Below are 13,046 nucleotides of genomic sequence, written 5' to 3'. Positions count from 1 at the left end.
TGATGCAAATAGTTATTTTCACATATAGTTCATGAATTTCTTTTTTAAAACCCTGTGCAAAATGTGGACAAGCTTTTGAATCACATATTGTTCTTTAAGCCAACTATAATTATGCTATGTGGAACTCAGCAAGTGTACTGGTGCAACATGTACTTAGTTTTTATTAATTTGGAAATAGCGTGAATTGCTAAATTATACATTGGTAATGCAGAGTAATCATATGAGATGCAATCACAAGCTAGACTGAATGGCATGTTTCTGTTCCCAGATTATAGTGTTTTTTGACCTTGGGCATGGTCAGTGCTCTTTTCCCTCATCATAATGGAAGCCACCTCCAAGAGGCCTTTCTGGAGCCAGTTTGACCAGAATGCACCAAAGGGGTGGTGCAAGAAGCATTTCTTTCCCTCTACCCCAGTTTGGTTCTGCCATATGTAGACTTATGTATGTATCACCTATTTGTATCGTTACTCAAAATAGGAATGCAGCTATTATTGTTATAGGGAGGTGATAAAAAGTGAGTGCTAAGCCAATGTTGAAAAAAAGTCCCATTAAATTTCATTTTATTGATTTTATTATGTAATCTTGAAGATTCAATAATTTTTAAAAAATAAATGCCAGAAGGAAACGTAGGTCCCAACTCATTGTGCTACTTAATATGCCATAATATAGCTTAGTAGAAGACAGTCTTCAAAAGGTGAACTAACAATAGTTAGTCACTGATAACTGACACTTTTTAATAGAGGTTCTTTAGGAGACAGACAGAATATTTTAAGCTGGGAGAGGTGAAGATGACTGAATTTTCTTTTTAGATGAAGGAGCATTTTTAGCCTATTTTAGGAACCCTACTCTGGATGATGCATATTTACATTGATTTTTCATGGGACAAAAGTGAAATTAATTTACACCTCAGTACAGTAGTCTATAACACCTTTGTATTGCACATTAAAGTTTTTAAAATGGTGAGCTCATACTTTGTTCTCAAGTGTGCCTAAAGTCATCTTAATATGTGGGGCAAAGAGTAGGAAGAATGGCCTGCCACTGCTTCTCTGTTCTTAGTACAAATCCTGGATTTTTTTTTTTTTCTCTTTTGTTCTGGAGTTCAAGCATCATGCTAGTGATATTAGCAGCTATTAATTTGTACATCCTTCCATCTATTCATGTATTTATTTCAGTTGAACTATTTCAATCAAGCACTATTTTATTTGTTTTTTGTTTATTTTTTGTCTCTCCCAGTAAAACAGTCAACTTTCTAAGGGCAGGGACTTACAGCGATCGTAAAGGACCCGGCAGACCATACTAAAATGTAAACCTTAATCTTGTGGGCAGTGGGGGAGAGCAAAGATTTAAGTGGGGGAATGACCTTGTTAGATATATTTTAGTTTAAATACAGCTTAAGTTTGGAGAAGGATTTTGGTAGTCTGGCGGTGAGGACGTGTTCAGAGGCAGGGAGAGGACTTAGAAAGCTTAAGAGATAAGAGATGATGATGGCCTGATTGCAGATATTGGTGGTAGGTTCGAAAATCATGAAATAATTTAAGCAATAGTAAGAAGGTGGAACTCATGGGATTTGGTGCTTGACTGATATATGTGTTGAGCGAGAGGAAGAGTCCAGGATCATCGTCAAATTTCTTTTTGTGCAACTGGTAGTTTTGCAGGAGGAGAAAAAACCTTTTATAAAATTCAGTGAGTTCAATTAGGAGTTTATTTTGTATAAAGTACCTGAAGGTGGTCAAGAAGAAATATCCAGTAGATTGTTGGCGATATGAATCTAGAACTCAGAGGAGAGATCTCTGTGCTGGGAATTTGTTTATCAACACAGAAATGGCTATTTAAGCCATACTTAAAGAGATTTTCTGGGAAAAAATATAAAGAGAAGAATAAAGGATCTAGGGTAGAGCCCTGAGAATTGTTGACATTTATGGAATACACAGATGAAATAGAGCCAGGGAGACAAAATGAGGAGCAGCCAGAGAGGTAGGCAGAGAACCAGGCAAGTGGGGAGCCATGAGGAAGAACATTTTGGGAAGTTTGTGGCCAATGCCGTGAAATGATGTGGAGGAAGAATGGAGGAGGACAAATCTCTTAGGCACTTATCAAAAGCATTTATCAGGGGCACCTGGTTGGCTTAGTCGCTTGGGCCTCCAACTCTTGATTTCTGCTCAGGTCCTGATCTCTCAGGGCCATGAGATCAAGCCCCACTTCTGGCTCAGCACTCAGTGTGGAGTCCGCTACTCCCTCTCCCTTTGCTCCTCGCCCCCCGCCCCGCCCATGCTCTCTCAAATAAATAAATAAATGAATCTTAAAATCCTAAAAAAAGAAAAAAGAAAGCATTTATCAGGGGCCTATTGTGTGAGTGTGGTCTTCAAACAGTCCCAGTTAATGCTAGCCACAAGTTTTTAAAATAGTTAATAAAAACAAACAAAAAAAACAACCACAGTTTATTCCTGATAACCTATAATGCAGGTTGTGCCTTCTGACCATTTTGCCTTTTAAAATTTGAAGCTGCAAAGAAAGACCTTTCTTTGTAGGGGGGAAAACAAGCTAAGTAAGGGACTATCTTTTCTTTATTCAGGTCCAAATACATAATTCACAGGAAAATGTTTTTTTTCCCTATGAAGAATAATTTCATAAAGAGAAAAATGAAAATTTTTATAATGTTGCCAACCAAAGGGGTTCTCCATTTTACTTTCAGGGAAGCCAAATCTGCTGTATGTTGAAATTTTACCTTGTTACACAGAGACTCAAAAGATGAAACGCAGACACACCTAAATGATTTATTTTACTTTCTTGATGTTGACTGTGTATACAGACAGGTGGACAGCCATATGAGATATTTATGATTATTTGGATGAAAGAAAATATAAAATGTTGCATAAAATGATGAGAGAATATAACTGGAAAAACTGTAGGAGAAAATGGAAATCCAATAATCTTAGTATTATTTTTTCTCTTTAGTGTACAATTGATACCTCTCCACTATGATAAAATGGAATACTGTTAGGTTACATTGTATTTGGGAATTGAATTCTACTTTACCTTTTTGCCATTAGAATTCCTTCTGTACTTCAAGTTCCAACTAAAATGATATGTTAAAAACAAAAACAGCATCTTTATGATTCGCTTTAGTCAAATGAAAACATGATAAAATGTCAAATGCTAAACGTTGAAATTTAAATGAAAAGAAGATATTAGGCCCCCAAAATACACAGCTGGATAAGCATATAGAAAAGGTAGAACAAATCAATAAAGTAGATACTTTTAAAGTATAATTGAGGGAGAAAATTATTCTTTTTTATAGACGAGAAAACTGAATGGGAAGAAGGAAATTTATTTGACTAAAGTATTTTGGCAAGTAATCCAAATAGCTTTGAGATTGCATGAGGCCAATTTCATGAAGTCCTGCCTCTCTCCTCCTCCTCCTCCTTTCTCTTCTTCTTCGTTTTTTTTTTTAGTTGTTATCATTTGTAACCCATTCTCTTTGCCAAATGGATTTCATCTTTTTTTTTTTTTTTCTAAAAGGTAGACTTTGCCTTGGTTTTTAAAATAAACAACCTGGCACTTCTAGGTATTTTGTAGCCTATTTAATCTGCTTCCATACTTCTTGGTTATATGACTGAATGAGACCAAAGCAGGCTAGTCTACTTGACTTTCTCTGAAAGGCCTTTCCGTATCCCATTTTATGCCATTGCTCAATCAGGAAGGCCTCTCTACCTGGAGTTCCTTCCCCTTATTATTTTTACCTGCCTGGAAAGGTAAGGACCAACTCAAATGTTATTGCCCCTTACAGCTTTCACCTTTCAATCAGTCAGAAGGAGTTAAACCTTCTTTATTCTGGCTTCGTGATTTCCCCCTTCCCAGTCAAGTAGAGGCAGAAATGTTGGGTGAATTCCTTGGAGCTGCAGCCTGAGGCTGGGTGGCCATTGCTTATGGGAAGGCCACAGAAGGTGGAGCCAAGGGATGTATTTGATAATACAGCATCCTGGGAAGAAGCCAAAATCAGGCAATGACTCAACAGCTCTGAATGGTTAAGCTTTGAGGGCCAGTACAAACTGGAAACTCCAGTCAGAATAGAACAAATGGTTTGAAGTTAAGAGAGATGACACCATCTTCACCAGAGAAGATGGAACTATTCTCAGAAGATATCTGCAGACTTGGCGGGGCAGAAGGTAGGCACTAAAGACCTTGACCTCAGAGTGGACACCAGATCTTTTTTTCAGATATCCTAATACTGTACTAGGTCATTTATATACAATGGGTTTTTAAATTCTTATCTCACCTGGTAAATTGTAAATGTCTTCATAGTCATGTTTTTGTTATAATCTTCTTTATAACCATTCCTCATGTAGTATAATGTCTGGCACATCATAAGTGCTAAATAAATATTTGTTTCATTTATTAAATAAATGTTAAACCCATCTTGTATTTAAGTATGACATATTGACTTTTCTAGTTTTATAATTTTTATTTAAAATGTAATCGTTTGTTTTTAAAAATTAACAACTTACTGGGTCTTGGGAATTATACAGAAAGCAAAATTATTGTTTGTTTCATCTCCGGAAGAGAAGGCAAACAGTAAATAGTTACCACATTAGGTACAGTGACAGATTTATGCATAGTGCACTATGGGAACTCTTATGAGAGCAGCTATACTCTCAGGGAAAGGTTAAGGAGTCCATTTTAGCTGAGTGCAGGAATGAGAAGGGGTCTGCCAGGAAAGTCATGGGGTACAAATGCCAGTGAATGGGGTGGGATGGGGAGGGGATGGTTCAGTAGGTTAATGTACTGGAGATTGAGAGAAAGTAGGAGGCCACAAAGGCAGAGAGGGGTCAGATCATGAAAGCATGCTATACCAAAGAATTTGAATTTTATTCTTTGTCTTAAGAAGCGCAGAAGGATTTATGAAGGGGTTCTAAGTGCATTTCTTTGTTCTTCACTGCTTTATTTTCCACCTACGTTTTGACGTGTCATCTGACAGGTGCTTCTAGGAATCTATTAGGTCTTAACACATTAAGCCGTCCAGGAATTAATGGAGGACTTGATACCACTGCCATAAATATAGTCACCAAAGTCAGTTAATGGTTGTGTCTGCACTGGAAACGGCATTTCTCTATTTAATAACTCCTTTATCAAATTTAAAGTCAGTATCAGTTAGGCTTAAGCAACATATGCAGGCTGACTTTATTTTTTTTATCTATTGAGATCAAAATAAAACATAATTTTTCTCATGCCAAAGCTCTTTTGGAGTTGAATGTATTGATATTTTTTGTGGGGATACCTAAGCTGTAAATTCTAAAAACACATTTTATTACTTTCCAAATTAACTCAGATAAGCTAAAATGTGACCATGGTTTATAATGACTGGTTGAATTGCAGTAATGTCCACTTAAACACGGTAAATTGAAATTGTTATGTATGGTCCTCATATTCTAACAACATTGTCTTATAATACTTAGAGAATTCATTTTGTACCTTGACTCCTAAATGTGTTGAGCCAGGACTTTCATGTGATGGGTAAAATTATATTCACATGTGCCAATGATAGTACTTTTTATAATTAAGGACAAAAGTTGAGGGTTTTTACAGTTATCATTTAAAGAAATTTAAAGAAAGGTAGACTTAACTTTAACATTCATTGATAGTCTACTGATTTTATTCTTCAGAAATTTTTAGTGAGCTAGAATTTTATAAGAAACCTTGATACATTTGTTTAAACTATAGCAGGTGGCTGTCTAAATAACCCAGAGCCAACAGATGGTTGTCTGTCCTATTATTTCTGAAAGGTCTTCAGGAACGTAATTCCATCACTCTCTTGAGTGGATTAGTTCAATGCTTTATTCCCCTGGTAGTCCGTTTCCTTCTGATGAGATAACATGTATCTCTTAAGTATCATTTGGGTAAGATCTTAATATCACAGTCGTGTTTAGCTGGTACCCAGAAATAATTATTCCTTTACCTGTTTGGGATATATGGTGAGTTACTCTTGTAACTTTATAAACATGGAAACAAATTTCTTACAAACAATTGCTGTTTAAAAAGTGTATCATCCAATTTGGATAATGGGATTAAGAATCTGTGGATGAAATTTGGTGATTATAACCTGTCAGCATAGGAGAATATGACAGTAGTTGTATATCACACTGGGAATACCTGAGGCTAGATGCAGAATTCAAACCACTTTTGTAAATTGGAAAAAAGATGAGAAATTTTGACAGTAAATTTCATTGGGAGCATGTTCGGGGAAGTACACTTCAGAATAATAATTAGCTATAAATTTTTAAAATGAGAATGACTCATTATACATTTAATAAGTGAAAAAAGATCTAGAGATAATAGTGGACTAAAACTGAACAGGAATTAGTCAACTCTTTTACATAAAATGTGTTGATTAATGCTGTGCAGAGTTACAAAGAAAATGAAACAGAATATAATGTTGCCTTCAGGAGACCAATGAACTAATGAAGGAAAAATATACATATAAAAGATCCAAACTCTAAAGTATGCATGTTGTTTTCATTCGTATTCAGAGGTCGATTTGCCTAGAAGTTGAGTGTCTGTGTGACCAGTTGAAAGGACCAAATGTTAAATGATTTTGCACTGTTTTATTTCAGCACTGATAACAACCCAGTTCACTTCCTTCTGAGCTATTTCCTTGATGTATAGCCTGGGAAAATGTGGGTCATTAAATCATTACAGGCACTTGACTCTAGAGGATTATGCTCCATAATATACTCCTTGGTTTTTTGGCTTAAATTATTTCAACATTTTAAAAGGAATTGTACCTGATCTTTATTTCTCTTTGGGAGTGGTCAATAATAGATGTCTCACCTTGGAAATTATATCTATCATTCTTGTAGTCACGCAGGCTTTAAACTTTTCATTTGTGTTTGGTTCCTCCCCACCCCCACTCCTTATCAATATATTCTACATAGAATTTTAATTTCAGAACTGGAAAGGAAGCTTAGAGGTCATGCAGTTCAATTATCTTCTGAGATATGAATCCTCTTTACAAGATCTCTGATAAATATCCAGACTGTATTTCTAATACCTGGAATGACAGATAACTTTCTAAGGCCTTTCAACTCTTCCTTCCTGATATTTTTTCTACACCCTCCCCCCTGCCTTTTTTTTGGCCTCTCATCTTTTAACCTGGTTTTTATCGTTATCATGCCTGAATGTCTGCAAATAGCCTGCTAACTGATCTTTCTCTTCCAATTTTTCTCTCCTAGAATATCTTTGCACCACTGTCTGAATAAAATTCCTAAAACACTTTGATCATATTGCTACCGGACTCAGAAAACCTTCAGTAATTTCCTGTAGCCTTCAGGATAAAGTCAGAATTCATTAACTTGAAATAATCCGGCCTCGACATATATTTCTGGGTTAAACTTCACCTTTTTCAGCTTCCCTGCCCACCCTTTGAGCTTAGTTGGTCTACTCATATTGAAATTATATTGTGCTTGTTTCACTGCTGTTGCTAATGCTCTTCCCCTCCGTCTTCCTCTTTCACTACTACCTGCTTATTTCAGTGCTACTCACATTTTAAGACCCAGTCAGCCTTCTGTTTGGTAACTCACTCCAGACCCCAGCCAGCACACACTGGGATGTTTCCTTTTCTGAACTCCTGGGATGCCCATTTTCAGCCTCACTCATTTGGTGCTTAGTGATGAGCTAACTTGTGACAGTTCTCATAGTGTTATACTGAACTGTGATTTATCTTTTGTATCGATCTTTACTTTTTTCATGTTTTTAAACTTGGCTTTTTTCCAGGTTTATGACCTGGTGTAGAGCAGATGGTTTTCAAACCGTAGTCCACCAAACTTTAGGTATTCCCCAAAATAGGACTGGGGGAAGGTGAGGTAGTGGCCCTGGACTTGGGGTTTCCCACTTGTGTCAAGCAGAACATCTCTGTTTCAGTGTGCGTTTTATACTGAACTACTGCCTTTGATTACTTTTGAGAAAAGCATGGAAACTAATGATGTTTGAAAAATATGAATGAGGGCGCCTGGGTGGCTCAGTCGTTAAGCGTCTGCCTTCGGCTCAGGTCGTGATCTCAGGGTCCTGGCACCGAGCCCCGCATCGGGCTCCCTGCTCAGCGGGAAGCCTGCTTCTCCCTCTCCCACTCCCCCTGCTTGTGTTCCCTCTCTCCCTGTCTCTCTCTCTCTCTGTCAAATAAATAAATAAAATCTTAAAAAAAAAAAAGAAAAATATGAATGTGGAGGACAGGTATCCAGACTTGGCATAGACCGGCATGTATGTCCAATTTTAACTCCTTCCTGTTCTCTGCTTTAGCTTCCCCATTTAAAAAATCATAACATCAGTATGTATGACCTTACCTCCATCCCTTACAGTGTAAACATCTCTGATGCTAAGGAAATTACCTTTATGAAAATAGAGTGACGTTTTCTTAATGTTTAAAAAATGTGTATTTTTGTATTATGTAAGAAAAGGTATACTGTAATGTGTAAAAAAGGATGTATTTATTTAGACAGTTCTATTACGAATTTGCTTACAGTTTTTGGTTGCTGTTATGGCCAGAATGTTTCACATATGGCACATCAATTACATGATAATTAAATATGGAAAAGGCAAATTACATTTCGCTCTTTCCTCTTGATCAGAACATTATATGTGGCATTTGTTTGTCTTTTGCTCCTTCATACCACTAGCAAATTCTTCATTAGCATCAGACCAGAAATCTATGTAAACTTTTTATTTATTTATTTTAGACTTTTTATTTTTTTTGTGAGAGAGAGAGAGAGAGAGAGAAAGAGTGAGCACGAGCAGGGAGAGGGGCAGAGGGAGAAACAGATCCCTGCTGATCAGAGAGCCTGATGCTGGACCTGATCCCAGAACCCTGGGATCATGACCTGAGCCGAAGGCAGATGCTTAACTGACTGAGCCACCCAGGCATCCCAGAAATCTATGTAAACTTTAAAACACCAAGGACACCATCTTCAGAACCACAGGATCTAAAAACAACATGGCCATTGGTGTATAAGCAGCTTAAAAATTATGAAGGCTGGATCTGTGTAAACCAATGGAATGCCATTCCTTAGATCAAACTTTTTTCATCTCTCCCTTGCAAAGCAAGAGGTTACCCTGAAGATTGGTAACGTGTGTGTTACTGCTGTGCGTAACCACACAAAAGACTTTATGCTCATTTTACTTGTGCTTAACCTCATACCTACAAGTATGTAAGGACACCAATAGTTGGCACCACCAGAATATTCAGTTTGAAAAGTGGAAGAATATAAAGCCCAATGTATACCTAGTCTGAGATCTGCCGGGGAATTACAACTTAAATCCAGTTGTAGCCATAGTGAAACACACCAAAGCCTGCCGTCCACAGCAGGTATTGGCAGTGTGTTATTCAGCAGGTTTAAACCACAAACCAAAGTCTGCAGACTGGATTACGTTTTCCAAGGGATTAAACATGTAATCAAAATTTTTATAAATCCTGTTTTAAGTGTCTATTTTAAGAAACAAAACAAGCAGAAAACCATTAAAAACACAAAACTATATTAAAATAGCAAGTCTTTTGTGAATCACTGCAGCATAAGGTTCTTGAGGTTGTCGTGAGGAATAGTACGCTTCACACAATGGCAAACAAGGTGGGTGTTTTCCATATTGCTAGGATTGTGAAGTGGGGGTGGGAGGGTTTCTGCTACTGGTCCTGGGACTTGTTACAGCAACATTTTACCAGGAATTTTTAGGTGTCTTAAGCAGTGCAGATCCCCTTCAAATTCTAAGAGATAATCTCTCAGGGGAGCCTGGGTAGCTCAGCTGGACTCTTGATTTCCACTCAGGTCATGATCTCAGGGTGGTGCGATCCAGCCCCACCTTGGGCTCCAGGCTCAGCAGGGAGTCTACTTGAGATTTTCTCTCTCCTTTCCCTCTACCCCTCCCCCACTCTTGTGTGTGCACACTCTCTCTTTCTAAAATAAATAAATAATATCTTTAAAAAAAAGAAATAATCTCTCATGTTCACCATTTGCACTTTCTCCTCAAGCATATCGGTCTTGTTTGAGAAGAGAATTATGGAGACATTGCTGAAAACCTGATTATTGGCAATCATTTAAAAAATGCTCAGAGATTCTGTAAGGCTGCTGGGCAGTCTATCTTCCATAAACATTCTGGGCCAATCCGCTGTGGAAAAAAAAAGAATCACTGATGTCATACCCTGGGAGGAGCATTCAGACTAACATTTCCTTTCTGATCTTTGACCACCTATCAGAGATTTTGAAAGGAACATATTAAGTTTCAAAGTTGTACTTATGAATATTTTGGTAGGTCTTCTGACAAGTAGAATATCTTCTTGCAATGGAATGTAATCTAGCTCTCTGAGCTTATCTGTTATTAAGAAAATCTTTTTACAGATTTGCTCAGCTAAAATTATCCACACTGGTCATAGGGGTTCTGTATGCTTCTGTCTGCCCATAATGCTCTGAAATGTAGCCAGAAAGATATACAAAAACCAAAACCAAAACCAGACATTGTCACTGTTCCCTGAGCTGCATGGGTGACTTGATGTCAGATGTCATCATCTTGTCTCCATTGAATTAGTTTGAATTTCCCCACCCCCAAAAAAGAAGCTTCTCTTGAAATCTACCAGCACCTTCATACCTTTTTGATCATGTTGCTGGAGACAGTGAAGCAGAAGTCCTCATGGGCACTCCTTGAAATCCTGCCCATGGATGATCTGCATCAGCTTTAGGAAGGTGGGTTTTAAACTGCTTCAAGGAGAATACTTGAGATCTGACTTTTCCCAGGACAGACATTTGTCCATCTCCTTGGACTTCCATTACTGCTTAGCCTCACCTCCCATCACCACACAGCCAAGTAAGTGGTAGCACAGAGACAGGAAGTTGCACAGAGAGACAGGAAGCCCTGATACTTTATTTTTTTACTCCAAACAATACTAACAACTCTAAAGAGTCGGCTTGGAGTGTGGGACCAGAGCATCTGTTTTGCAGTAAAAGGTCTGGACTTGAATCCTGGCTGTACAAATGAGGAATCCTAGCCAAATTACTTAACTTTATTGAATCTCAATTTCCTCATTTCCAAAATAAAGATAACCATAACTATCTCTCAGGATTGCTGTGAACAGCAAATAAGAACATTAGTCTACAGTGGTTTGCCCAGTGCTTGGCATGTAAGTTTCTAAAGTGTGTCACCTCCTTTTTTCATTTCTAATTACCCTTTTTAAAGATTTATTTATGAATGACTTTGAACTTAATGTTTATCAATAATCAGATACTTAAAAGATGAAATTTTGTCACCATTCAGGCTCTGAAAACATATGCAGATGACATTCAAAATTTGTTAGTAGTGGCAATTTCAATGCAATAAATTGCCGATGAAGATATTTAGATGTCTAGTTCTATTTGCTTTGTTAAAAAAAAAAAATCAACCACCTTTCCTTGGGGGAAAGGAGAGGAACTTATTAGAAAAGGGTAAAGGGGTGGACTTTTTGGGATATGGGAATTTTCTCTGTTTTATATTTTTCTTTGGTTGGTGGTTACATTGGTGTATTGGTGTATACAAATTGCAAAACTCAACATACTAAGTATTGGTGCTTTCTACTTGTTATTTATACCTCAGTTTTAAAAAAAGCACCAGCATGACTTTTTACATTATTCAAGAAGGTTATACCTTCTGCTTCAGTTTGACTCCACATAAAGAGTCCAGAGCAAGAGTCTCATCACTTTGTTAGTTGAGGCTCATATGTTTATGTGTTGTTCATAAGAACAGGTATTAGCATATCTGAAATGAAATTTATGGGGTGTGCCATGCTCATTGATGGATGACATCATTCATTTTTAGTGTTTGGTTTTCTCTTATGTTTGAACCTACAACTGCACTGGGCATTGAGCCTGTTGTAAATAAGTAGGTCAGTTATTTTTAGAGTTTAAATAAAAAGCCTTATGCATTTAAACTTGCTCTTAAAATATAGTATTTCATTCATAAATGTAGAAAGTCAGTGATGTCTGTGTTCTCTGAAATGGAGTTACTTGATTATGCATCATTTAGTAAAGAAATGCTTGCTAAAAGCTATTAAAACGTAACTTCCACTTTAACTTAAACTCATTTTACTTAAGTTAGTGAAAATGTGAGTATAGAAGTTTGCAGCCATGTTCTTCATGTAGGTTTTATATTTGAGGCTTTCTTTAAGCTTGTATGAGTTCATTATTTTCCTCTTTGATCTTAGTGCAGCTCAATTTAAAATGTTCATATGAGAACCATAGTTCACTTGCTCAAGGCATGTGTTTTAGATAGCATTAAGATATTATGGTCACCTGAAAGTTCTTATAATTGGACTTCATTGTAGGATTATTGCTTCCCACTCACCCCCAAGTAGGTTCAAATGTGTAATGCTTTCTTCATTATTTGAAGCAATGATGTATTTTTAGTTTAATTCAATTTACTTATTTTTTCAGATAAAATTTTCTAATATTACATTAAAAGGCATTTAATTGCATCAAAATATATGTAGGAATTAAAGAATATGTCTATTCAGCCAAGGTTCATAAAAAAATACTGATACATATGAGACAAAAGTGTAGGGTTTTTTTTTTTTTAAAGATTTTATTCATTTGAGACACAGAGATACAGAGAGAGAGAGCATGAGCAGGGGGAGCCATAGAGGGAGAGGGAGAAGCAGGCTCCCTGCCGAGCCAGGAGCCCGATGTGGGGCTCGATCCCAGGACCCCAGGATCATGACCTGAGCTGAAGGCAGATGCTTAACCATCTGAGCCACCCAGGCACCCCAACAAAAATGTAGTTTTAATTTAGAAATGTTATTTTAGGTCATTTTGCAAAGCTATGATGAGATCCTGGAAAGAAAGTGACATTTGCCCTTTCAAGATGGAGGAAAACTATTACAAATTATGTTAGGCTTGAAGAAATTACAAAAAAATTAAATAAATTATGTAATGTTTTGATTAGTGGGAGACTCACTTTTATCCATTCTAAATAATTTATTACAGATAGCCTAAAAATTATTTAAAAGTAGTTATTAGTTTGATGGTTTCAAATGACATTGACTT

The 13,046-nt window shown here is 36.9% G+C and overlaps 1 pseudogene; it reads right to left on the bottom strand.

Annotated features, from left to right (window-relative positions):
- Positions 1 to 9,545: 9,545 nt before the first annotated feature.
- Positions 9,546 to 10,621, bottom strand: LOC114202673 (guanine nucleotide-binding protein subunit alpha-13-like; annotated as a pseudogene).
- Positions 10,622 to 13,046: the final 2,425 nt, after the last annotated feature.

The sequence above is a fragment of the Eumetopias jubatus genome, unplaced genomic scaffold (genome assembly GCF_037043125.1).
Source record: "Eumetopias jubatus isolate StellerSeaLion01/CBP00866 unplaced genomic scaffold, mEumJub1_p1.0 scaffold_9, whole genome shotgun sequence".
In the NCBI taxonomy this organism is placed as follows: domain Eukaryota; kingdom Metazoa; phylum Chordata; class Mammalia; order Carnivora; family Otariidae; genus Eumetopias; species Eumetopias jubatus.
Note: the sequence above shows the minus strand (reverse complement) of the source record. Positions and strands in the feature narration are given on the sequence as shown.